This window comes from Heterodontus francisci, chromosome 4 (genome assembly GCF_036365525.1).
Source record: "Heterodontus francisci isolate sHetFra1 chromosome 4, sHetFra1.hap1, whole genome shotgun sequence".
Taxonomy (NCBI): domain Eukaryota; kingdom Metazoa; phylum Chordata; class Chondrichthyes; order Heterodontiformes; family Heterodontidae; genus Heterodontus; species Heterodontus francisci.
Window position 1 is genome coordinate 125,609,346 of NC_090374.1, and position 27,511 is coordinate 125,636,856.

Consider the following 27,511-nt stretch of genomic DNA (forward strand, 5'->3'; position numbering starts at 1 on the left):
CACAAGTGACATCCTGTATGACTGTAACAAAGGCAAACTATCCTCCTCGTCTCTCTCGACCTGTCTGCAGCCTTTGACACTGTTGATCACACCCTTCTCCTCCAATGCCTCTCCAGCATCATCCAGCTGGTGGGACTGCACTCACCTGGTTCCATTCTTATCAATCTAATCGTCACCAGAGAATCACCTGCAATGGTTTCTCTTCCTGCTCATGCACAGTTACCTCTTTCGCCTAAGGATCTATCCTTGGCCCGCTCCTAATTCTCCTCTACATGCTACACCTTGGTGACATCATCCAAAAAAACATCAGTTTCCACATGTAAGCTAACGACACCCAGCTCTACCTCACCACCATCTCTCTCAACCCCTCCACTGTCACTAAATTGTTGGATTGCTTGTCCAACATCCAGTCGTGAACAAGCAGAAATTTCTTCCAGAAATAGCATCCTGAGTGTAAATGATAAAGTTAAACTATCCTTCTCATCCAACTGAACCCGTCTGCATGGTTGCGTTTTAACATGGTTAACCACACCATCCTCCCCCAATGCCTCTTCACTATTGTCCAGCTGGGTGAGATAGTTCTTGCCTGGCTCCACTCTTATCTATCTAATCGTAGCCAGAGTATCACTTGCAATGGCTTCTCTTCCTGCTCCCACACCGTTACCTCTGGTGTTCCCCCAAGGATCTATCCTTGTCCCCCTCCTATTTCTAATCTACACACTACCCCTTGGTGACATCATCTGAAAGCAAGGCATTAGTTTTCACATGTATGCTGACGACATTCAGCACCACCCCACCCCCACCTCTCTCGATTCCTCCACTGTTGTTAAATTATCAGCCTGCTTATCCAGCATCCAGGATGATGAGCAGAAATTTCCTCCAATTAAATTTTAGTTTAGAGATACAGCACTGAAACAGGCCCTTCGGCCCACCGAGTCTGTGCCGACCATCAACCACCCATTATTGGAATAAATATTGGAAAGACTGAAGATTTTGGTTCCCGCTCCAACCTTTGTTCCCTAGCTACCGACTCCAGTCCTCTTCCTGGTGACTGTCGAGACTAAACCAGACTGTTCACAACCTTGCTGTTATATTTGGCCCTAAAGTGAGCTTCTGACCATATACTTGTGCCATCACTAAGACTGCTTATTTCCACCTCTGTAGCATTGCCTGACTTCGCCCCCATCTCAGCTCATCTGCTGCTGAAATCATTATTCATGCCTTCGCTACCTCTAGACTTAACTATTCCAACGCACTCCTGGCTGATCTCCCCCATTCTACCCTCCGTAAACTTGAGGTTATCCAAAACTCTGCTGCCAGAGTCCTAACTTGCACCAAGTCCTGTTCTCCGATCACTCCTAGGCTCACAAACCCACATCGGCTCAAGCAACTTCTTGATTTTTAAATTCTCATCCTTGTTGTCAAATCTGTCCGTGGTCTCGCCTCTCCCTCTGTCTATAATCTCCTCCAGCCACATAACCCTGAGATATCTGCACTCCTCTAATTCTGGCTTCTTGAGCATTCTATATTTTAATCATTCCACCATTGGTGGACCTGCCTTCAGTTGCCTAGGCCCCAAACTCTGAAATTTCCTCCCTATACTTCTCTGGCTCTCTACCTCACTCTCCTCCTTTAAGACACTCCTTAAAACCTACCTCTTTGACCAAGCTTTTGATCATCTGTCCTAATATCTCCTTTTGTGTCTCGGTGTATTTTGTATAATAATGCTCCTGTGAAGAGCCTTGGGATGTTTTACTACATTAAAGGTTCTTTACATAAATACAATTTGTTGTTGTTGTTGTTGTTGTTGAATAGGGTAGATGATGATGGTCTATGATAAGGAATATTGTACAGGTTCAATGGGAAAAGAACCTTGGTGGACCGAGCTGCTGTACCTTTTTAAATTTAGTTCCTAGTGTTTTTAACCTTTTAGCTCTGCTGTTGTATTTTCTCAGGGAGGATTCTGTATAGGTTAACTGACCACCCTCTTATTGTATGGTGTGGGAGAAGCTCGGCCCAGATTTTAACCTAACCCCACATGTGGGAACAGGGTGATTCAGTTCCTATGCCCATTTTACACCCAAACTGATCGTATGTTTCACTGAATAAGAAATGAAATTGTGCACAGTAAAGAATGGGCATCTGACCTGAAGCTGCTCCATTCCCCCCAGCTGGGTTAGGTTAAAATTTAGGGCGGATATATGTCAAAAAGATTGGCAGACAAATATATATATTAAAAAAATAATCATAATTTGATGAATAAATTAAGGTTTTTCTTAGCTTTCTTTGTATTTTTCTCCATATTTCCTGATCATACACATAATCTATTTCTCAGGTGTAAAAAACAGATTAAGAAGGACAAAGTTTATAATTTATCATAATGCTTATGCACATAGGACAAGAAGTCTAAGATAGCAAGTGTACAATTAGAGTTAAAACATTACAACAGAAATCTTGAAAAAGCAAATAGTCATTTCTTTTGTTATATGACAGATAAACCTAGTTATTAATAGCATTCAAGGACAAATGTATGTTATTAAGCTTTATTTTAAGTTGGAACACAGCATCTTGTAGGTGGTGTTGTGACTTTGCATGTGCTAGCTTAGTACTGCTGAAACCTTAATTAAACTCATGTGATAGACATTTATTGTTATTTACCTCAAGGCAGTTTCTTTTCCATTTATTACATTTCTTCAATGATCCTCTTAGAGGGATCTACCAACAGTCTGTTCATATCTGGATGTGAACTTCAAAGCAAGCCACAGAACCAAGCACACTCAGCTCCTTTCCATTGAATCGAAAATCTCAATATTTCACCAGCTTAGTTCAAGTTTGACTCATTTTAGTGCTAATTTCTCTCCTTCCAAAATAATGTGCACATTTGCAAATATGCAAATCTGCACAATTTATATTCTTAGGGAAAGGGTATAATCTTTTTAAGCCTTTTAAAGCCATAATTTACATACATGTAAGCACAAAAATGTATTGAGCTTTTACCTTGTGTAGACTTTGGCAGTTTCTTTTCAGTTATAATGGATCTGGTTTGGGTCAAGAAAACGCAAGCATTATGATTGTGGCAGGGTAAAGCAACAGTTTTCTGGTAGTGTATTGGCGGTGAAGGAGACTGGTCTTTAGTGCAGGCTCAGGGCTACCAGGATGCCATTTTTTGCAAACATTTCTTTAATAAATCCCAGTGTTATCAGGGGTGGGTTAATTATAATGCAACGTAGTTGTGGAATATATCTCATTTATGACCTCAGTAATACTACACAACAGGGACACCCGAGAGTCCCTGGTATCCAGCATTGCTAGGCAGGAAATTCAAAATTAAAAAGCTACAAAAATGAATCGCAAAGTGATCAATTGCATTGCCAAAACCAATGGAAGAAGAAAATGGAGCATTTAAAATTTTTTTCCCTCCCTTCAGTGTGCTGTGGGCCTATGTTAACAGTGGCACACATTACCCCCCAAAAATTCTTCACTCCTCCCCAGCTCAGACAAGTACCCGTGCAAGCCCAAAACATTTAAATAATTCTGACCACCTGATTTTGGAGGGGGGGATATTGTCATTGACAGAATCTGTTCAAATTAGTGTTCAAGTACCTATCCAGGAATTTGAGGATCTACATGTTGAGGCCAAACCAAATATGCAATCTGATTCTTAAGAAGGTATCAAAAATTGTTTCTTGTAGTCCTCCACTTCCACAGAGTAGCTCAGGATGAAATTCCGCATCAATATTGGTTACCACAAAAACTGAAAAACCATCCAATTCTGGAGTAATTGTGATATGTGAATAACAGTGAAGCAACAAATTAAAATGCCATGTACAACTCTTTGCACTGCTCTGAATTGGCTGAATTTACTCATTGTTGTGACAGAAACACAAATCTAGACATTATTGTTGGCAAGATTCATGTGCATTTGTATGACATTATTTTGCCTACTGTTTTAAATGGACACATTTTATTTTAATGGGTTAAGATATCTAATTATAAGAGCAAAATATTGCAGATGCTGGAAATCTGAAATAAAAACAAGAAATGCTGGAAATACTCAACAGGTGTGGCAGCATCTGTGGAGAGGGAAGCAGAGTTAATGTTTCAGGTCAGTTCTAATGAAGGGTCACTGACCTGAAAAGTTAACTCTGCTTCTCTCTCCACAGATGCTGCCAGACTTGCTGAGTATTTCCATCATTTCTGGTTTTTATTTATGTTAAAGTATAGGGTTTGGTACACGAACATTTTTTTAAACAATAATCTCCAAGCTACAGTTATTCAACAGGCTGCCATGTTTATACATTTTATTCCTGTACAAAATTAGCATTGAGCTTGTGCTGTTGGAGTAGAGCTGCAGCCATCAAGAGCTCATATCAGGAATTGAGGCAGTTACCCACAATTTTCCATTCAATAATTTCCATTACAACTTGCAAAAAAATGCACTGTCCAACTTAAACACAACAACTAAGATTTATATAGCACCTTAAGTGTAATAAAACATTCCAAGGTGCTTCACAGGAGCATTATAAAACAAAGTATGACACTGAGCCACAAAAGGAAGTCAGATGACCAAAAGCTTGGTCAAATAGGTAGGTTATAAAGAGTGTCTTAAAAAGGAGGAAAACAAGGTGGAGAGGTGTAGGGAGGGAATTCTAGAGCTTGAGGCCGAGGCAACTGAAGGCACAGCCACCAATGGTGGAGCGATTAAAATGAGGGATGCGCAAGAAGCCAGAATTAGAGGTGTAGAGTTATAAGAACAAAGAACAGTACAGCACAGGAACAGGCCATTCGGCCCTCCAAGCCTGCGCTGATCTTGATGCCTGCCTAAACTAACACCTTCTGCACTTCCGGGGCCCATATTCCTCTATTCCCTTCCTATTCATGTATTTGTCAAGATGTCTCTTAAACGTCACTATCGTATCTGTTTCCACCACCTCCCCTGGCAGCAAGTTCCAGGCACTCACCACCCTCTGTGTAAAAAACTTGCCTCGCACATGCCCTCTAAACTTTGCCCCTCGCACCTTAAACCTATGTGCCCTAGTAACTGACTCTTCCACCATGGGGAAAAGCTTCTGACAACCACTCTGTCCATGCCGTTCGTAACTTTGTAAACCTCTATCATGTCGCCCCTCCACCTCTGTCGTTCCAGTGAAAACAATCCGAGTGTTTCCAACCTCTCCTCATAGCTAATGCCCTCCAGACCAGGCAACATCCTGGTAAACCTCCTCTGTACCCTCTCCAAAGCCTCCACATCCTTCTGGTAGTGTGGCGACCAGAATTGCACGCAATATTCTAAGTGTGGCCTAACTAAGGTTCTGTACAGCTGCAACATGAATTGCCAATTTTTATACTCTATGCCCCGACCGATGAAGGCAAGCATACCGTATGCCTTCTTGACTACCTTATCCACCTGCGTTGCCACTTTCAGTGACCTGTGGACCTGTACGCCCAGATCTCTCTGCCTGTCAATACTCCTAAAGGTTCTGCCATTTACTGTATACCTCCCACCTGCATTAGACCTTCCAAAATGCATTACCTCACATTTGTCCGGATTAAACTCCATCTGCCATTTCTCCACCCAAGTCTCCAACCAATCTATATCCTGCTGTATCCTCTGACAATCCTCATCATTATCCGCAACTCCACCAACCTTTGTGTCGTCCGCAAACTTACTAATCAGACCAGCTACATTTTCCTCCAAATCATTTATATATACTACAAACAGCAAAGGTCCCAGCACTGATCCCTGCGGAACACCACTAGTCACATCCCTCCATTCAGAAAAACACCCAGACACTGATACCCTCTGTCTTCTATGACCGAGCCAGTTCCGTATCCATCTTGCCAGCTCACCTCTGATCCCATGTGACTTCACCTTTTGTACCAGTCTGCCATGCGGGACCTTATCAAAGGCTTTACTAAGGTCCATATAGATAACGTCCACTGCCCTTCCTTCATCAATCACCTTCGTCATTTGCTCAAAAAACTCAGTCAAATTATTAAGACACACCTCCCCTTCACAAAACCATGCGGTCTCTCGCTAAGAAGTTCATTTGTTTCCAAATGGGAGTAAATCCTGTCCCGAATAATCCTCTCTAATAGTTTCCCTACCACTGACGTAAGGCTCACCGGCCTCAAATTTCCTGGATTATCCTTGCCACCCTTCTTAAACAAAGGCACAACATTGGCTATTCTCCAGTCCTCTGGGACCTCACCTGTAACCAATGAGGATGCAAAGATTTCTGTCAAGGCCCCAGCAATTTCTTCCCTTGCCTCCCTCAGTATTCTAGGGTATATCCCATCAGGCCCTGGGGACTTATCTACCTTAATGCTTTGCAAGACACCCAACACCTCCTCCTTTTCGATAATGAGATGACTGAGACTATCTGCACTCCCTTCCCTAGGCTCATCATCCACCAAGTCCTTCTCTTTGGTGAATACTGATGCAAAGTACTCATTTAGCACCTCACCCATTTCCTCTGGCTCCACACATAGATTCCCATCTCTGTCCTTGAGTGGGCCAACCCTTTCCCTGGTTATCCTCTTGCTCTTTATATATGTATAAAAAGCCTTGGGATTTTCCTTAATCCTGTTTGCCAATGACTTTTCATGACCCCTTTTAGCCCTCCTAACTTCTTGCTTAAGTTCCTTCCTACTGTCTTTATATTCCTCAAGTGCTTCATCTGTTCCTAGCCTTCCAGCCCTTATCTTGAAGGGTTGTGGGGCTGGTGGAAATTACAAATATTGGGAGGGGTAAGGCCATGGAGGGATTTGAAAAAATGGTGAAGATTTTAAAATCATAATTAAAAACAGCACTAAGTGCTGTTGGAGGGCACAGAATGTGAAGAAGGGAGTTTGGTAAGTGAGGGAGTTCGGTAAGGAGGGGATCTATAAATTAATTAAGAGAAAGTAACTTTGACTGCACTCAGTTGGAGCAGCACGAATCAGCGAGAACAGTGAGGCTATACACAGTGAGAAGGAAGGAAGGAGAGCGCTCAGTTGGAGCAGCGCAAATCAGTGAGACCAGCGGGGCTATAATCAGCAAAACCAGCCGAACTGTCACCTGTAACTAGTCAGAGCCCGCATTCAGAAAGAGAAAAAAGAGGTGTGACATCACAGGGAAGCAGGTAGGTGATTGGCTGGTGAGTATTTCAACTTAAGAACTGCGTCTCAACAACTGGCAGACTAAAAATGAGAAAAAAAAAATTAAGTATAAATAAGGAACAAGTGAGTAGCTGGTGAATATTATCTTTTTTTGAGTAAGGCTTATTTTAACTAGTGAACTGTATTGATCAGTCGTAGGATTTATCAATACTAGTAAGGTTTTACTAATAGTTCTAAGGTGTTTTAGTATTGGTACCATTTCTTTTTTTAAAGGAGTAGCAAAGAGTCAACTAATAAATAAAGGTATGGCAGAGTTGCTTCAACCTCGAGAGTGCACCACCTGTGCTATATGGGAGCTCCAGGATGCTTCCCGTATCCTGGATGACCATTTGTGCAGGAAGTGTCGTCAATTGGAGCAGCCTGAGCTCCGGGTTTTGGAACTTAAGCGGCAGCTGGCAACAATGCGGTGCATTCATGAGGATGAGAGCTATGTGGTTAGCACATTTATAGATGTAGTCATCCCACAGCTTAAGATTATGCAGGGAGAGAGGGAATAGGTGACCGCCAGGCAGTCAAAAAGAAACATGCAGGTAGTGCAGAGACCCTGAATTGCATCTCACTCTCCAACAGGTATTCAGTTCTGAATGCTGATGACAGTGATGGTTCTTCTGGGAAGTGCAGCCAGACCCAAGTCCATGGCACCACGGGTGGCTCAGATGCACAGGGGGGGGTACAGGGAAGACTGGAAGGGCCATAGTGATAGGTGATTCAATAGTCAGGGGAACAGACAGGCATTTCTGTGTCCGCAAATGTGAATCCAGGATGGTGTGTTACCTCCCTGGTGCCAGGGTCAAGGATGTCACTGAGCAGCTGCAGAGCATCCTGATGGGGGAGGGTGAACAGCCAGCACTCGTGCTCCACATCGGAACCAACGACATAGGTAGGAAGAGGGATGTGGTCCTTCAGTCAGAATTTAGGCAGCTAGGTCAGAAATTAGCAAGCAGGACCTCAAAAGTAATAATCTCTAGATTACACCCAGTGCCATGCACATGTGAGTATAGAAATAGAAGGATAAGACAGGCTGGAAAGATGATGCAGGAGGGAGGGCTTTAGATTCTTGGGACATTGGGATCTGCTCTGGGAGAGATGGGGCCTGTACAGGCTGGACGGGATGCACCTGAACAGAGCCAGGACGGAATTCCTTGCGGGATGTTTTGCTAGTGCTCTTGGGGAGGGTTTAAACTAGTTTGGCAGGGGGGTGGGGCCCTGAGGGTAGACTCAGTTGGGACAAAACCAGAAATGAAATGGAAGGTAAAAAATTAATGGATGAGTCTGGAAGACAGAGGAAACAAAGGTCAGAAAATAAAAATAAAAAGTTTGGCAGTGGTCAAGGGTATCTATTTCAATGCAAGGAGTATAGCCACTAAAGCTGATGAGCTGAGGGCACAGATAGACAAGTGGCAGTATCATATGACAGTGTCATGCTAGCCCCCCCACCTGCCAAGAATGAGACACATTAATTTTGTCATGAGCATTGATGTTAAACTGTTACTGATGTGAAGAAAGGACTTGTTAAACAGATCAGCAATGGCTGGAAAAGACATTTGCATATTAACAGACAGTGTTTGGAATGACAAAGCAGCCATTCCCTGACACATTCAACCCACAATGGGCTTTTGATCACCAGACTTTGATGGTGGGAGAGCTCGCATTCCAGGTTGACTGTTAAAGGTGGCCAAATACACAAATGGACATGTTCAAACCAGCTAGTCACATGACTAACCTGCTGGGCAATCTGAGTTTTTTGAATCTGCACAAAAATAGTTCGGGCAGTAAGTCTATTTGCTCCTGGACTGAGAAGATCTCTCTCCTGCCTGCTCCCATCTCTTTCTCACAAGCCTCTGAAACTCCTGAAGACACATGAACCCAAGAGAGAAAAGTCACCTACAGCGAACAAGGTTTAAGAAGAATACTGGACCCCAATGAAAAGCAAGATCTTCCTACAATCAAGGACTCTACAGTGAGCTCGAAGACCCATAACAAAAACTCGTCAGATATTGCCTCAAAGTTTTCCACATTATTTCTTCTGCTCTTCTCTGTCTCTATTTGCATGTGAGTATTGCATATGCATGTTAGCGTGGACGTGTTGTGTATCCATAGGCGCCAACCGAATTAGAGTTTAAGTAATTAAACTACTCTTCTTTAAAGCTAAGAAAGCCTGTTTGTGCTGGTTTCTTTGTCTCATAATTGGAAAGCAGTGAACAAGGATTCACCAAGGGGGAGCTAACAACACTGTTTAAAATTAAACCCTGTTATGGTAAGACCAGCTGAAGGCTGAAAGGGACCCCTAGACACCTTTCTCACGTGGTCATAATAATAGCTGTCACAGAAACATGGCTTAAGGAGGAACAGGAATGGCAGCTCAACATTCCTGGTTACAGGGTTTTCAGATGCGATAGGGAGGGGGATAAGAAAGGAGGGGGAGTGGCAATGTGGTTGTCTGTTACATGCCCTCTGAAATGGGCTAGCAAGCCACTCAGTTGTATCTAACCGCTACGAAGTCAATAAAAAGGAGTGAAACCGGACGGACCACCCGGCATCGACCTAGGCACCGGAAACGACAACGGCAAACCCAGCCCTGTCGACCCTGCAAAGTCCTCCTTACTAACATCTGGGGGCTTGTGTCAAAGTTGGGAGAGCTGTCCCACAGACTAGTCAAGCAACAGCCTGATATAGTCATACTCACGCACTCATACCTGACAGACAATGTCCCAGACACTGCCATCACCATCCCCGGGTATGTCCTGTCCCACTGGCAGGACAGACCCAGCAGAGGTGGTGGTACAGTGGTATACAGTCGGGAGGGAGTTGCCCTGGGAGTCCTCAACATCGACTCTGGACCCCATGAAGTCTCATGTCATCAGATCAAACATGGACAAGGAAACCTCCTGCTGATTACCACCTACCGCCCTCCCTCAGCTGATGAGTCAGTACTCCTCCATGTTGAACAGCACTTGGAGGAAGCACTGAGGGTGGCGAGGGCACAGAATGTACTATGGGTGGGGGACTTCAATATTCATCACCAAGAGTGGCTCGGTAGCACCACTACTGACCGAGCTGGCCGAGTCCTAAAGGACATATCTGCTAGACTGGGTATGCGGCAGGTGGTGAGGGAACCAACAAGAGGGGAAAATATACTTGACCTCATCCTCACCAATCTGCCTGCCGCAGAGGCGTCTGTCCATGACAGTATTGTTAGGAGTGACCACCGCACAGTCGTTGTGGAGACGAAGTCCCGCCTTCACATTGAAGATACCGTCCGTTGTGTTGTGTGGCACTACCACCGTGCTAAATGGAATAGATTCCGAACAGATCTAGCAGTGCGAAACTGGGCATCCATGAGACGCTGTGGCCATCAGCAGCAGCAGAATTGTACTCAGCCACAATCTGTAACCTCATGGCCTGGCATATCCCCCACTCTACCATTACCATCAAGCCAGGAGACCAACCCTGGTTCAATGAAGAGTGCAGGAGGGCATGCCAGGAGCAGCACCAGGAATACCTCAAAATGAGGTGTCAACCTGGTGAAGCTACAACACAAGACTATCTATGTGCCAAACCAACAGATCAGATCTAAGCTCTGCAGTCCTGCCACATCCAGCTGTGAATGGTGGTGGACAACTAAACAACTAACTGGAGGAGGTGGCTCCTCAAATATCCCCATCCTCAATGATGGGGGAGCCCAGCACATCAGTGCGAAAGATAAGGCTGAAACATTTGCAACAATCTTCAGCCAGAAGTGCCGAGTTGATGATCCATCTCGGCCTCCTCCTGAAGTCCCTAGCATCGCAGATGCCAGACTTCAGTCAATTCGATTCACTCGCGTGATATCAAGAAACAACTGAAGGCACTGGATACTGCAAAAGCTATGGGCCCTGACAATATTCCAGCAATAGTACTGAAGACCTGTGCTCCAGAACTTGCCGCGGCCCTAGCCAAGCTGTTCCAGGCCAGCTACAACACTGGCATCTACCCTGCAATGTGGAAAATTGCCCAGGTATGTCCTGTGCACAAAAAGCAGGACAAGTCCAACCCGGCCAATTACCGCCCCATCAGCCTACTCTCAATCATCAGTAAAGTGAAGGAAGGTGTCATCAACACTGCCATCAAGCGGCACCTGCTTAGCAATAACCTGCTCAGTGACGCTCATTTTGGTTCCACCAGGGCCACTCAGCTCCTGACCTCATTACAACCTTGGTTCAAACATGGACAAAAGAGCTGGACTCAAGAGGTGAGGTGAGAGTGACTGCCCTTGACATCAAGGCAGCATTTGACAGAGTATGGCATCAAGGAGCCCTAGCAAAACTGAGGTCAATGGGAATCAGGGGGCAAACCCTCTGCTGGCTAGAGTCATACCTAGCGCAAAGGAAGATGGTTGTGGTTGTTGGAGGTCAATCATCTGAGCTCCAGGACATCACTGCAGGAGTTCCTCAGGGTAGTGTCCTTGGCCCAACCATCTTCAGCTGCTTCATCAATGATCTTCCTTCAATCATAAGGTCAGAAGTGGGGTTGTTCGCTGATGTTTGCGCAATGTTCAGCACCATTCGTGACTCCTCAGATACTGAAGCACTCCGTGTAGAAATGCAGCAAGACCTGGACAATATCCAGGCTTGGGCTGATAAGTGGCAAGTAACGTTCGCACCACACAGGTGCCAGGCAATGACCATCTCCAACAAGAGAGAATCTAACCATCTCCCCTTGACATTCAATGGCATTACCATCACTAAATCCCCCACTATCAACATCCTAGGAGCTACCATTGACCAGAAACTGAACTGGAATTGCCATATAAATACCATGGCTACAAGAGCAGGTCAGAGTAACTCACCTCCTGACTCCCGAAAGCCTGTCCACCATCTACAAGGCACAAGTCAGGAGTGTGATGGAATACTCTCCACTTGCCTGGATGGGTGCAGCTCCAACAACACTCAAGAAGCTCGATACCATCCAGGACAAAGCAGCCCGATTGATTGGCATCCCATCTACAAACATTCACTCCCTCCACCGCTGATGCACAGTCATGTTAGTGTGTACCATCTACAAGATGCACTGCTGCAATGCACCAAGGCTCCTTAGACAGTAACTTCCAAACCCGCGACCCCTACCACCTAGAAGGACAAGGGCTGCAAATGCATGGGAACACCACCACTTTGCAAGTTCCTCTCCATGCCACACACCATCCTGACATGGAACTATATCGCCGTTCCTTCACTGTCGCTGGGTCAAAATCCTGGAACTCCCTTCCTAACAGCACCGTGGGTGTACCTACCCCAAATGGACTGCAGCGGTTCAAGAAGGCAGCTCACCACCACCTTCTCAAGGGCAATTAGGGATGGGCAATAAATGCTGGCCTGGCCAGCGATACCCAAATCCCATGAATAAATAATAGAAAAAAAAATTTGGTCAAAGGAACTATTATAGCTGTGAGAAGGGATGATATTTTAATTTTTTAATTTAATTTTTAATTTAGAGATGGAAGGTTCATCAAATGAAGCCATATGGATTGAGCTAAGCAACAAAAAAGGGGCAATCAGACTGCTGGGAGTGTACTATAGACCCCCAATTGTCAGAGGGAGAAAGAAGAGCAGATATGTCGGCAAATCTCTGAGAAGTGCAAAAACAATAGGGCAGTAATAGTAGCAGGTTTTAACTACCTCAATATTAACTGGAATAGTTTTAGTGTGAAAGGAACTGAGGGAGCAGAATTCTTGAGGTGCATTCAGGAGAACTTTTTTGGCCAGTACGTAGCAAGTCTAAGAAGAGAGGGTGCAGTTTTAGACTTTGTTTTGGAAAATGAAGCTGAGCAGGTGGAAGGAGTGGCAGTGGGAGAGCATTTTGGTCGTAGTGATCATAATTCAGTCAGTTTTAACATAATTATGGAGAAGAACAAGGATAGAACAGGAGGTAAAGTTCTCAATTGGGACAAGGCCAATTTTACTAAGCTGAGGAGTGATTTAGTGAAAGTGGACTAGAAACAGCTACTTGAAGGTAAATCAGTGTCAGAGCAGTGGGAAGCATTCAAAGTGCAGATTCAAGGGGTTCAGACTAAACATGTTCCCACAAAGAAAAAGGGTGAGATGGCCAAATCTACAGCCCATGGCTGTCAAGGAGCTTACAGGGCAAGATAAGGCAAAAAAGGAAAGCTTATGCCTGACACCAAAAACTCAACATAACAGAAAGCTGAGAGGAGTATAGAAAGTGGAGGGGTGAAATCAAAAAAGGAAATTAGAAAAGCAAAGAGAGGGCAAGAAAGAATATTGGCAAGTGTCATGCAGGCCCCCACCTGCCAAGAATGAGGCACATTAATTTTGCCACATGGACATTAAATTTCAAATTGCTGCTGGGAAGAAGAGAAGGCCTGTGACAAGGGGTTGCCAGGCCCCTGGCTGGAAAGACATGTTTGCATATTAACAGACAGTGCTTGGAACAAAGGAGCTATCCCTGCTCCAATACAATCCACAAACAGATGTGATCAAACCAGTTCGTCACATGACTAACCTGCTTGACAGTCTGGGTTTTTATCTGAATTGTACAGTTTGAATTGAGAGTCTGCAGAAAGCGGTTTGCTCCTGGATTGAAAAGACCTCTCCGGGCTGGCTCGCCACAGCCTCTCCTGTCTGTTCCCATCTCTTTCTCACGGAGCTCCAAAACCTATTGAAGACACATGAACCCCAAGAGAGAAAAGTCTCCTGCAGTGAACAAGGTTTAAGACAAATACTGGGCCCCAACAAAAAGCAAGATCTACCTACAATCAAGGACACTCGAAGCACAGTAACAAAAAACTCTCTTCAGAGATAGCCTCAAACTTTTCCACTTTATTTTTCTTCTGCTCTTTCTGTCCCTATCTGCATGTGTGCATCAGGTATGCCTGTAGCATGGGCACGTCGTGCATTTGTAGGCATTAACCGAATTAGAGTTTAAGTTTAATAAATTTCAACTTTTCTTCTTTAAACCCAAGAAAGCCTGTTTGTGCTGGTTTCTTTGCATTATAATTGGAAAGCAGTGAACAAGGATTCACCAAGGGGGAGCCTAAAACATGGTGTGTTTAAAGTTAAACCCTGTTACAGTAAGACCAGGTGAAGGCTGAAAGGGAACTCTGGACCTCTTTCTCACCTGGTCGTAACAGCAAGCAAAATCAAGGTGAACCCAAAGATGTTATATCAATACATTAAGAGTAAGAGGATAACTAAGGAAAGAGTAGGGCCCATAAAAGACCAAACAGGTAACCTATGTATCAGGGCAGAAGATGTTGGTATTGTTCTGAATGAATACTTTGCATCTGTCTTCACAAAAGAGGGTGACGATGCAGATATTGTAATTACGGAAGAGGGGTGTGAAGTATTGGATGTAATCAACTTAGGGAGAGAGGACATATTAATGGGATTAGCATCCTTGAAAGTTGATAAATCACTGCGCCAGATGAAATGTACACCAGGCTGTTAAAAGAAGCAAGAGAGGAAATAGCGGAAGGTCTGACCATCATTTTCCAGTCCTCACTGGATACAGGTGTGGTGCCGGACGATTGGAGGACTGGTAACGTTGTACCTCTGTTTAAAAAGAGAGTGAAGGATAGACCGAATAATTGCAGGCCAGTCAGTTTAACCTCAGTAGTGGGAAAACTATTGGAATCAATTCTGAGAGACAGGATAAACTGTCACTTAGAAAGGCACAGGTTAATCAAAGATAGTCAGCACGGATTTGTTACAGGAAGGTCTTGTCTGACCAACTTGATCAAATTTTTGAAGAAGTAACAAGGAACAGAGATGACAGTAGTGCAGTTGATGTGATCTACATGGATTTTAGCAAGGCTTTTGACAAGGTCCCACATGTCAGACTGGTTAAAAAAAAATCCCATGGGATCCAGGGAAATGCAGCAAGGTGGATAAAAAAATTGGCTCAGTGGCAGGAAACAAAGGGTAATTGTTGACGGCTGTTTTCAGTGGCATTCCACAGGGCTCAGTACTGGGTCCCCTGCTTTTTGTGGTATATATATATGATTTGGACGTAAATGTGGAGGCATGATCAAGAAGTTTGCAGGTGACACAAAGATTGGCCGTGTGGTAGATAGCGAGGAGGATAGTTGTAGGCTGCAGGAAAATATTGTTAGTCTGGTCAGATGGCCAGAAAAGTGGCAAATGGAATTCAACCCGGAGAAGTGTGAGGTGATGCATTTGGGGAGGTCAAACAAGGCAAAGGAATACACAATTAATGGGAAAATATTGAGAGGTGTAGAGGAAGTGAGGGACCTTGCAATAAATATCCACAGATCCCTGAAGGTATCAGGACAGGTCTATAAGGTGGTTAAGAAGGCATATGGAATCCTTGCTTTTATTAGCTGAGGTATAGAATATAACAGCAGGAAGATTATGCTGAAACTGTGTAACTCATTGGTTTGGCCACAACTTGAGGACTGTGTGCAGTTCTGGTCACCTCATTACAGAAAGAAGGTAATTGCAGTAGACAGGGTACAGAGGAGATTTAAGAGGATGTTGCCAGGACTGGAAAAATGCAGTTATGAGGCAAGATTGGATAGGCTGGGGTTCTTCTCCTTGGAACAGAGAAGGCTGTGGGGAAATTTGATAGAGGCGTACAAAATTAGAGGGGCCTGGATAGAGTTGATGTAAAGGGCCTATTTACCTTAGCAGAGAGGTCAGTGACTAGGGAGCATAGATTTAAAACAAAAACAAGAAATGCTGGATTCACTCAGCAGGTCTGGCAGCATCTGTGGAAAGAGAAGCAGAGTTAACGTTTCGGGTCAGTGACCCTTCTTCGGAACTGGATTTAACTTTGAATTCACCTACTCTGTACTTGTTTCTCAGTCCTTAATTCTACAATCCTTCAATCCAATTGTTTAATGTGATACACAATTGCTTGCCCTGTTCAGTCAGTCCTAGATGCTCCATTTCCTTTGCTGTAACATTATCAGCTTGCATTTCCAAGAAGTTGCATTCAAAAATTTAAAAACCTAAACATGCAAAGACAGGTCTACCTAATGACAGACATCATTAGATTCACTCCTACAGCAAATTATGGTCCATAATTATCACTGATGATATATCATTTAATCACTGTTCAGAAGTGAGATCTGTTATAATCTTACAATGCATCCACTCATATTTTATAAAAGCTCGAGTAAAAATTTAATTAGCAGTTAACATTATGAAAGAAAAATTCACAATACAATTTCTAAAAAGTCCTATATTGTAGAACAGCAGACACAAAACAATTAATTTCATTACCTTTTTTGAATTATCTGCCCCACAATCTTTTGATAATTTTAGGAATCCAAAGCAGTATGACATGTCTAAACTTTGTCTCATACCCCAGTGACCGTAACGTATTGCAATCAGCTTGTCGAACCTGCTGTCACAGGTTAAGGCAGCAACTCTTCTAGTTCCCAGAGTCTCATTTAAGTTGAATGGTGTCCTTTTTATGTGGATGTGGTTACATACAGTGGGCATCAGGATAAAGGACAGCTTTGCACTGTCAGACCTGCCAATCACTATTGGACCTCTTACTCTAGTGATGCAGAAGGCTACAGAGAAATAATCAGCTAATAGCAGCTACATGTTACAGTAATTGAAAACTTCAAAGTTATATTGCAAAGTGCACTTTGGGTACACTGATCACTTTTCGTGATATTCAAGAACAGGCATACACTGGTCCATTAACTATGCCCTCATCTGCAGCACATTATGACAAATGACTCCAGACTGTGAAAGAAACAATTTCCGATTTCATTTTAGTTTCATTTGTCATCTCAAAGCTGTTCAAGATAATTGCAAAAATAGCACCTGCATGTTATTTTTATGACACATCTGTGTAGGCAGCAAACACCTGGCCATTTATATGCTATCATTTAACTGTGTGCTGATCTATATATAAGAATGACCTCATACTGATTTTGTACTAACAGGGAACACTAAGGTGGTTCCACTACAATTACTATTCATGTTACATTTTTTTTAATTCTTGAAATAATTCTTTTGCTGTGGCCACTTTATTAGTTCATTTTAAATTCCCTATTTATCAGAAATGCAACATTTATTCAAATATTTAATGCATTCATAATGTTTAAAGTTTACGAATTTGCATCTCAGAAATTATTTGTACCTATACCATAAAGAAAAAAATTCACCTTCTATTCAATTTTATATGATTATAATCCATTTTTCAAGCTTACAATTGTGCCTCCCTTGCATTTTACTGTTGAAATATCACCTGTCTCCAACCCCATCTCACCACCACTGCCCTGATACCTTCACCTACATACAAACGTATGAAAATACGAATTAGTCTCTAACAATTTCCTCAGCCTACCTTACATAAGCTCATCCAATATGCTGTCTTCCACATCCTATATCATACTGTCCTGTTCACCCATCACTCCCGTTCTTATCATCCTCGTCGTTGTTTATGAATCCTTCTAAGGAAGGCCTGACATGTATTTTCTCTACAACCTTCTCCAACACTACATCCCAGCTCACACGCTATGCTCTTACAACTCTGACCTTCTGTGCATCTAGCCATGCCTCCACTTCAGCATCAGTGGCAAAACCTTCAGTCATCACATTACAGTTCTTAGAAAGCTAGGGCTGAATTTTTGCCCCCATATAACGGAGAGGAGCAGAAGCATAAATTCGCAACACCTGCCAGTGTGCTGTTTGCCGCCACCATTCCGCCCCTGGACCATTTTCCCAGAAGCGCGATCAGGGCAGAAGGGCCACCAGTCCGCAAGTGGCAGGTAGCCAATTCAGCTAAGTTAATGGCCAATTATCAGAGGCTGACTAGAAATTTCCAATCAGCATGCAGGCCCCCTCAGTTTGGGGAAAAGTCCAGCTGCCTAGAGGCAGCCTCCCGGCAGCAGACCAGAACACTAGGCAGGCTTTGAGACCTTCCCCATCAGCCCTCCACAAAGGGGGCCTGGCAGCAGTGGCCATTATTTAATTGAACAGTTTTAAAAGTGCTGTGAGGGTGCTTTAAGATGGAGGCACCCTCTGTCTCTGAAATGGCAGGCTGCAGCTCCTCCCATGCAGGAGGGTCCCCTATTGGTCCTCCAGCACCTGCCATCCTTAATTGAACAGTAAGTGCACCTCCTGGCCACTAATTGACCACTTCAGGGAAAATCCCTGCCAGGTGACTGTTCCCCCACACAGTTAGGGGTCGGGACCCCCATTTGACCCCAATGTCAGGGTCCTGACCCAAAAGCCAAAATCCTGCCCCAGGTGTAAAAGTGAATGGTTGCATGGAGGAAGCCTCTGTTACACATTTAAATTCATGTTGCTCCTCACCAAATGGAGGCAATGCTTGTATTACAGTACACTGAGAATGCATAGTTTTCCAGACCATATACTCCAACATTCATTGTGCAGGCAGTTTCTGTTTCTCTGTTCTGTCCGTTACAATTTTGGTTCACTCCAGATACGTTTTATGCATACCCAACACAAAATTCCATTTCTACTGGCAAGCCCTTGTGCACTAGAAACAGAAACACCTGCATGAAGCCAGCTGCTGGAAGTGGAGTCAATCAAATTAGAATAACACAGTATTTTTACAGCAGCCAGTCACAAAACCACTGCCACTATTTCCTAGCAGCTGTCCCTGCAGTGCCACTACAGCCTTGGGCATGTGCCTGGGACCTCATGGTTACGATGGCAGAACAGGGTTGCCCTGGATTTTCAAGGCCTTTTTTTAAATATTTTCTTAGAAGGTGATGGAAGGCAATCACTTTTTCTCTTCAGTTTGACTCACTATTTCTTCCACATTAAAAACCTGCAAAAACGTTAACATGTCATTCCACAGGTACATACCTTTATTTCCATACCATTACTTTTTGATTTCTTTCTAAGTGTTGAAACATCAAGGTATGAGACTTGTGAAACTCTCTCAAATTGAACTAGTTACCTCCAATTGACTTCCCAAAGCTGTATCATTTCTATCTAGTCTTGTTTTACAATGAAGAGAAATTACATTTAAAATGCAACAGCTGTCAGGTTATAATCATAATTTTCAAAAGTAAGAAGGAGTGTTAGAAGGAGGAATTAATTCTTTAATAGGGTGATTTTGTGTGTCCAATTTTTAGTATTTTTCACAGTAAGAGTAACACTTTTTACTATTCTGAAAATGATAAATATTGCTGCCTATCAGCATGCCCGTCTTTCATTGCTTTGTGAATGCCTTGGGACATTCTATTATGTTAAAGGTGCTATTCAAATAGCAGTTGTTGTTGAAGGGACACATGAAAAACCACCAAAGAAAGAAAAATCTGTGCAAGCATCTCACACAGCAAAAATGTAAGCATTGTCCAGGTACTCTGATTGCTTTGTCAAGTTCTGTGACCATTTTATGTGCAACTTGAAATTGCAGCAAATGCCAGTTGCCAATTCCATTTAAGTAAAAGAGTTTAGATGGTGCTCCTGTCAGCCCTGCATGGTGGCACAGCAAATTGGAACTAATTGCTTTGAGTGACAAAGTGGAGCACTTTCCACAGACTGAGGTCTCAATCATGCTGCCTAAAAAAGCACTAAGCAGATGGAAGGCACTCTCCCACAGGAACATAAGAACAGAAGTTGCCCGTTCTGCCATTCAATTAGACGATGGCTTATCTGCATCTTGACTCCATTTGCCTAATTTGGTTCTGTAACCATAATATTCTTGTCTAACAAATATCTATCACTTACAAATTTGAATTTTTCAATTGACCTAACCTCAACAGCTTTTCGGGGGACACAGTTTCAGATTTCCACTCCCGTTTTATGAAGAATGGTTCCTGAAATCACTCCTGAATGGCCTAGCTCTAACTTTAAGATTATGCCCCTTTGTTCTGAACATTCCCAGCTTAAGAAATAGTTTTTCCCTATGTACATTATCAAATCCTTTAACCATCTTAAACACCTCAATTAGGTCACCCCTTAGTCTTCTATTTCTTTACAGGTAGCAAGGTAATACTCCAAGCATCACCAAAGCCACCTCTCAGTAGTTGAATTCTGCCAAACATTGGGGAGATGTGGAAGTGGGAATGAGGGAAAAGAAGTTTAGTTTTGACATTTTTGGCTGCAGGATGGACAATGCGTTCAGTTGCACACCAGAAGCCAGAACCCTGAAGTTCCTCCCAATCTGGACTTGGAGCCTCATCACCATAATTCTGGCGAGCTGTGAATGGCAACCCTATATCAAAAGGCAGCATGCCAGGGTGTTTCAGATCAATTTGGGCCAGTATTCATGGTGGCAGCAACCCTCGGTGATCTGGGGAGGAGTGAGTGGTGAGCAGAAGGGATGTAAGCACAGGCTGCAGCAGCCTGCAATGTTGCTATGGACAGGTGCTCCTCCTGGTTTCAAATTAAGGTAAATTAGAAACTATAGGGAAGAAATTAATTTGCAGTGCTACACAGACTTAGGAAGATTCCCCAAGGGCAGGCAACCATGTAGATGCCCATGGCGCTGTCTGCCCCTGGAGAATTGATGCGTCTGCATAGTGCTGCGAACGAAAATCTCCCCTTTACTATTTTGTTGGCAGCCTCCAGCACTCTCTTTAAAGAACATTGGTTAAGCCACAGAAGAATCCAAAAATGTGAGCACAGCATGCTCAGCACAGCTGAATTTCAGAGTGGGGTTGTGAAACAGATATTTAACTCCTTATTAGCATATGCAATTGAGGCAGCTGGCAGGAACACCTAATGATCGTCCAACTCAATATAGTATTGATCGTACTTCCAGCATGGATCAAGTATGGGATGTAACCCCACAAAATTTGTGCTTCTTGATTCTTTTTGCACCCAAACAACAGGTTCAATGGAGTCCAGTTTTGTCTGTGAGAAGATCAGAAAAAAAAGTAAGAAAATATCTTTGATTAAAATATTTTCCAACTGTTCGAACAGTTTTTCTATGATAATAAGTCTAATAGTTTGGTTATCCCCATAACAACAGCAGGGATTCATGGTTTGTACATTTCATTTTCCCCATAGAGCAGAATTTGGTCAAGAAATTCATACAAGTCTTAGTTCAAAGATGAAAGAGGTAAACTTGAAGCTCAAGTAATATAAATTTTAGCTTCAGGGTGAAACTATGAATATTGCTTTCAGATTAATTACTTCCTCCTTAATTTTCTCCCATATTTGTTTTGTAGGCTTTTGCCTTCTTTGTATAGTCCAGCTGAATGGAACACCCTGAGCAAACTTTTCCATGGCTGTTGTCAATTGTAATCTAACATTGCTCAGCAGGAGACAGAGCTCAGCATGAGACATACCTCAAGAAACATATGCGGTAGATGTTCAACTTGCTGTCCAGGTATAAAACTAGCATTGCTGATCAGCCATCCTTTAAAGAAATTACCTGATTTTCATTTCCACAGGTTCAATGGAAATCAAAGTTGGATGGTTTCTATGATGAGCTTTCTTTCTTTTGGGCCTCCTTATCTCGAGAGACAATGGATACGCGCCTGGAGGTGGTCAGTGGTTTGTGAAGCAGCGCCTGGAGTGGCTATAAAGGCCAATTCTGGAGTGACAGGCTCTTCCACAGGTGCTGCAGAGAAATTTGTTTGTTGGGGCTGTTGCACAGTTGGCTCTCCCCTTGCGCCTCTGTCTTTTTTCCTGCCAACTACTAAGTCTCTTCGACTCGCCACAATTTAGCCCTGTCTTTATGGCTGCCCGCCAGCTCTGGCGAATGCTGGCAACTGACTCCCACGACTTGTGATCAATGTCACACGATTTCATGTCGCGTTTGCAGACGTCTTTATAACGGAGACATGGACGGCCGGTGGGTCTGATACCAGTGGCGAGCTCGCTGTACAATGTGTCTTTGGGGATCCTGCCATCTTCCATGCGGCTCACATGGCCAAGCCATCTCAAGCGCCGCTGACTCAGTAGTGTGTATAAGCTGGGGGTGTTGGCCGCTTCAAGGACTTCTGTGTTGGAGATATAGTCCTGCCACCTGATGCCAAGTATTCTCCGAAGGCAGCGAAGATGGAATGAATTGAGACGTCGCTCTTGGCTGGCATACGTTGTCCAGGCCTTGCTGCCGTAGAGCAAGGTACTGAGGACACAGGCCTGATACACTCAGACTTTTGTGTTCCGTGTCAGTGCGCCATTTTCCCACACTCTCTTGGCCAGTCTGGACATAGCAGTGGAAGCCTTACCCATGCGCTTGTTGATTTCTGCATCTAGAGACAGGTTACTGGTGATAGTTGAGCCTAGGTAGGTGAACTCTTGAACCACTTCCAGAGCGTGGTCGCCAATATTGATGGATGGAGCATTTCTGACATCCTGCCCCATGATGTTCGTTTTCTTGAGGCTGATGGTTAGGCCAAATTCATTGCAGGCAGACGCAAACCTGTCGATGAGACTCTGCAGGCATTCTTCAGTGTGAGATGTTAAAGCAGCATCGTCAGCAAAGAGGAGTTCTCTGATGAGGACTTTCCGTACTTTGGACTTCGCTCTTAGACGGGCAAGGTTGAACAACCTGCCCCCTGATCTTGTGTGGAGGAAAATTCCTTCTTCAGAGGATTTGAACGCATGTGAAAGCAGCAGGGAGAAGAAAATCCCAAAAAGTGTGGGTGCGAGAACACAGCCCTGTTTCACACCACTCAGGATAGGAAAGGGCTCTGATGAGGAGCCACCACGTTGAATTGTGCCTTTCATATTGTCATGGAATGAGGTGATGATACTTAGTAGCTTTGGTGGACATCCGATCTTTTCTAGTAGTCTGAAGAGACCACGTCTGCTGACGAGGTCAAAGGCTTTGGTGAGATCAATGAAAGCAATGTAGAGGGGCATCTGTTGTTCACGGCATTTCTCCTGTATCTGACGAAGGGAGAACAGCATGTCAATAGTCGATCTCTCTGCACGAAAGCCACACTGTGCCTCAGGGTAGACGCGCTCGGCCAGCTTCTGGAGCCTGTTCAGAGCGACTCGAGCAAAGACTTTCCCCACTATGCTGAGCAGGGAGATTCCACGGTAGTTGTTGCAGTCACCGCGGTCACCTTTGTTTTTATAGAGGGTGATGATGTTGGCATCGCGCATGTCCTGGGGTACTGCTCCCTCGTCCCAGCACAGGCATAGCAGTTCATGTAGTGCTGAGAGTATAGCAGGCTTGGCACTCTTGATTATTTCAGGGGTAATGCTGTCCTTCCCAGGGGCTTTTCCGCTGGCTAGGGAATCAATGGCATCACTGAGTTCCGATTTGGTTGGCTGTATGTCCAGCTCATCCATGACTGGTAGAGGCTGGGCTGCATTGAGGGCAGTCTCAGTGACAGCATTCTCCCTGGAGTACAGTTCTAGGTAGTGCTCAACCCAGCGGTCCATCTGTTTGCGTTGGTCAGTGATTATGTCCCCCGATTTAGATTTGAGGGGGGTGATCTTCTTGATGGTTGGCCCAAGAGCTCTCTTCATGCCATCATACATTCCTCTGATCTTTCCGGTGTCTGAGGCCAGCTGAATATGACTGCATAGGTGTTGCCAGTAGTCGTTTGCGCAACGCCTAGCTGTTCTTTGTGCAGTACTTCTGGCTGCTTTAAGTGCTGCGGATGTTAAATCGCTGGGGGCTTTCTTGTAGTTCAAAAGTGCAATGCGCTTAGCGGCTATGACAGGTTCCAGCTCTTCATTATGAGATTGAAACCAGTCTGCATTTCTCTTCGCACTTTTGCCGTAGGTGGTCAAAGCTGACTCATAGATGGCGTCTCTGATGTGGGCCCACTTGGTCTCAGCATCCCCTGTGGGAGTGTTTTGAAGGGCTGTTACAAGTGAATTTAGAAATTTTTGTAACAGCTGTGGGTGAGAAATTCTGCTCGTGTTGATGCGCGGGTGGCCCTTCTGCTTGGAATGATGCAACTTCTTTGGTCTGAGTCTAACCTTGCTGCACACCAGGGAGTGGTCGGTGTCGCAGTCCGCACTGTGGAAGCTGCGTGTGATTTGAACACTGTTTAAGGCGGCTCGCCTTGTGACAATGAGGTCTAGCTGGTGCCAACGACGTGATCTTGGGTGCCTCCATGAAACCTGGTGACAGGGTTTAGTGTGAAAGAACGAGTTGGTGATGCAGAGGTTATGATAGGTACACAACTCAAGCAGTCTCTGCCCGTTCTCATTCATCCTTCCAACGCCATAGCGCCCAAGGCAGGAGGGCCATGAGTCATGGTCGGCCCCAACCCTGGCATTAAAGTCCCCCAGCAGGAATAGGTGTTCGGTGTTGGGGATGCTGCTAATGATGTTATGGAGTTGTTCATAGAACTGGTCTTTAGCTTCAGGTGCGGAACAGAGTGTTGGAGCATAGATGCTGAGTAGGTGTACTGGACCAGAGGTGGTGAGCAGTCGGATGGACAGTATGCGTTCCGAGCCATTTGAGGGAGGCTCTATCATGCTGAGCAAGGAGTTTCTGATGGCGAAGCCCACTCCATGCTGTCTTGGTTCTTCAGGATCCCTGCCCTGCCAGAAGAAGGTGTAGTCTTGCTCTGCTAGAGAGCCACTCGCGGGGAGGCGAGTCTCCTGAAGTGCTGCAATGTCCACATTGAGTCTACTGAGCTCGTTGTTAATGATGGCGGTCTTCCGAGAATCGTTGATTTGTGTAAGGTCTTCCGACAGGCCAGGACACATAGTTCTGACGTTCCAGCTTGCAAAGCGAAGGGCTGGTACCTTCTTTCCTTTTTTCCTTGATGAGCTACCATTCCACAATGTCAGCTTTACATCTGAGAAACAAACTGAAAAGCCACCCTGTGATTTACAAGCACCAATATGCTGATGCTTCCCTAGTGATGTAGAGCCATGCTAGCAGCTGGGTCCCTGAGCTTGCCAATCCAATTTGTGGCACATCTAATTTGCCAATGTGCATTTTTGAGGTAAACAAAGAAAATACAGTATACAGGCATGATCTACCTCATTTAAGTCAAAATAAAGTCCCACACTGAATTTCAAACAGAGAACAAAGAACAGTACAGCACAGGAACAGGCCATTCGGCCCTCCAAGCCTGCGCCGATCTTCATACCTGCCGAAACTAACACCTGCACTTCCGGGGCCCATATCCCAATATTCCCTTCCTATTCATGTATTTGCCAAGATATCTCTTAAACGTCGCTATCGTATCTGCTTCCACCACCTCCCCTGGCAGCAAGTTCCAGGCACTCACCAACCTCTGTGTAAAAAAACTTGCCTCGCACATCCCCTCTAAACTTTGCCCCTCGCACCTTAAACCTATGTCCCCTAGTAACTGACTCTTCCACCCTGGGAAAAAGCTTCTGACTATCCACTCTGTCCATGCCGCTCATAACTTTGTAAACCTCTGTCATGTCGCCACTCCACCTCCGTCGTTCCAGTGAAAACAATCTGAGTTTTTCCAACCTCTCCTCATAGCTAATGCCCTCTAGACCAGGCAACATCCTGGTAAACGTCCTCTGTACCCTCTCCAAAGCCTCCACGTCCTTCTGGTAGTGTGGCGACCAGAATTGCACGCAATATTCTAAGTGTGGCCTAACTAAGGTTCTGTACAGCTGCAACATGAATTGCCAATTTTTATACTCTATGCCCCGACCGATGAAGGCAAGCATGCCGTATGCCTTCTTGACTACCTTATCCACCTGCGTTGCCATTTTCAGTGACCTGTGGACCTGTACTCCCAGATCTCTCTGCCTGTCAATACTCCTAAGGGTTCAGCCATTTACTGTATTCTTCCCACCTGCATTAGACCTTCCAAAATGCATTACCTCACATTTGTCCAGATTAAACTCCATCTGCCATTTCTCCGCCCAAGTCTCCAACCGATCTATATCCTGCTGTATCCTCTGACAATCCTCATCATTATCCGCAACTCCCCCAACCTTTGTGTCGTCCGCAAACTTACTAATCAGACCAGCTACATTTTCCTCCAAATCATTTATATATACTACAAACAGCAAAGGTCCCAGCACTGATCTCTGCGGAACACCACTAGTCACATTCCTCCATTCAGAAAAACACCCCTCCACTGATACCCTCTGTCTTCTATGACCGAGCCAGTCCTGTATCCATCTTGCCAGCTCACCTCTGATCCCGTGTGACTTCACCTTTTGTATCAGTCTGCCATGAGGGACCTTGTCAAAGGCTTTACTAAAGTCCATATAGATAACATCCACTGCCCTTCCTTCATCAATCATCTTCGTCACTTCCTCAAAAAACTCAATCAAATTAGTAAGACACGACCTCCCCTGCACAAAACCATGCTGTCTCTCACTAATAAGTTCGGTTGTTTCCAAATGGGAGTAAATCCTGTCCCGAATAATCCTCTCTAATAGTTTCCCTCCCACCATTGTAAGGCTCACCGGCCTATAATTTCCTGGATTATCCTTGCCACCCTTCTTAAACAAAGGAACAATATTGGCTATTCTCCAGTCCTCTGCGACCTCACCTGTAGCCAATGAGGATACAAAGATTTCAGTAAAGGCCCCAGCAATTTCCTCCCTTGCCTCCCTCAGTATTCTAGGGTAGACCCCATCAGGCCCTGGGGACTTACCTACCTTAATGCTTTGCAAGACACCCAACACCTCCTCCTTTTTGATAATGAGATGACTGAAACTATCTGCACTCCCTTCCATAGGCTCATCATCCACCAAGTCCTTCTCTTTGGTGAATACTGATGCAAAGTACTCATTTAGCACCTCGCCCATTTCCTCTGGCTCCACACATAGATTCCAATCTTTGTCCTTGAGTGGGCCAACCCTTTCCCTGGTTACCCTCTTGCTCTTTATTTACGTATAAAAAGCCTTGGGATTTTCCTTAATCCTGTTTGCAAATGACTTTTCATGACCTCTTTTAGCCCTCCTAACTCCTTGCTTAAGTTCCTTCCTACTGTCTTTATATTCCTCAAGTGCTTCATCTGTTCATCGCCTTCCAGCCCTTACAAATGCTTCCTTTTACTTTTTGACTAGGCTCACAATATCCCGTGTTCTCCAAGCTTCCCGAAACTTGCCAAACTTGTCTTTCTTCCTCACAGGAACATGCTGGTCCTGGATTCTAATCAGCTGACGTTTGAAAGACTCCCACATGTCAGATGTTGATTTACCCTCAAACAGCCGCCCCCAATCTAAATTTCATGGGTTCAAGCAAGATCCCAGTTCATAGCTTATCTATACAAAATGCATGCACATCAGTAAAGAGAGCTTGACCTGCTTTGGAGTGTATCTTAGAACAAGATAGTTGTTGTGATTACCCAGATTGTTCTAAAATGTATTTTTTTTTTGGCAGTGAACAGTTTCCTGCTTGTGTACAGAAGACCCTCCATATTCTTTCTTCCTTCTACATTGTTTTTTAACTGAAATACAACATTTGGCTAAGGCATAGCTTTCTGGAGTCACTACGTCACTGTAGTCAGTGATTAAGCTATGCCCACTGT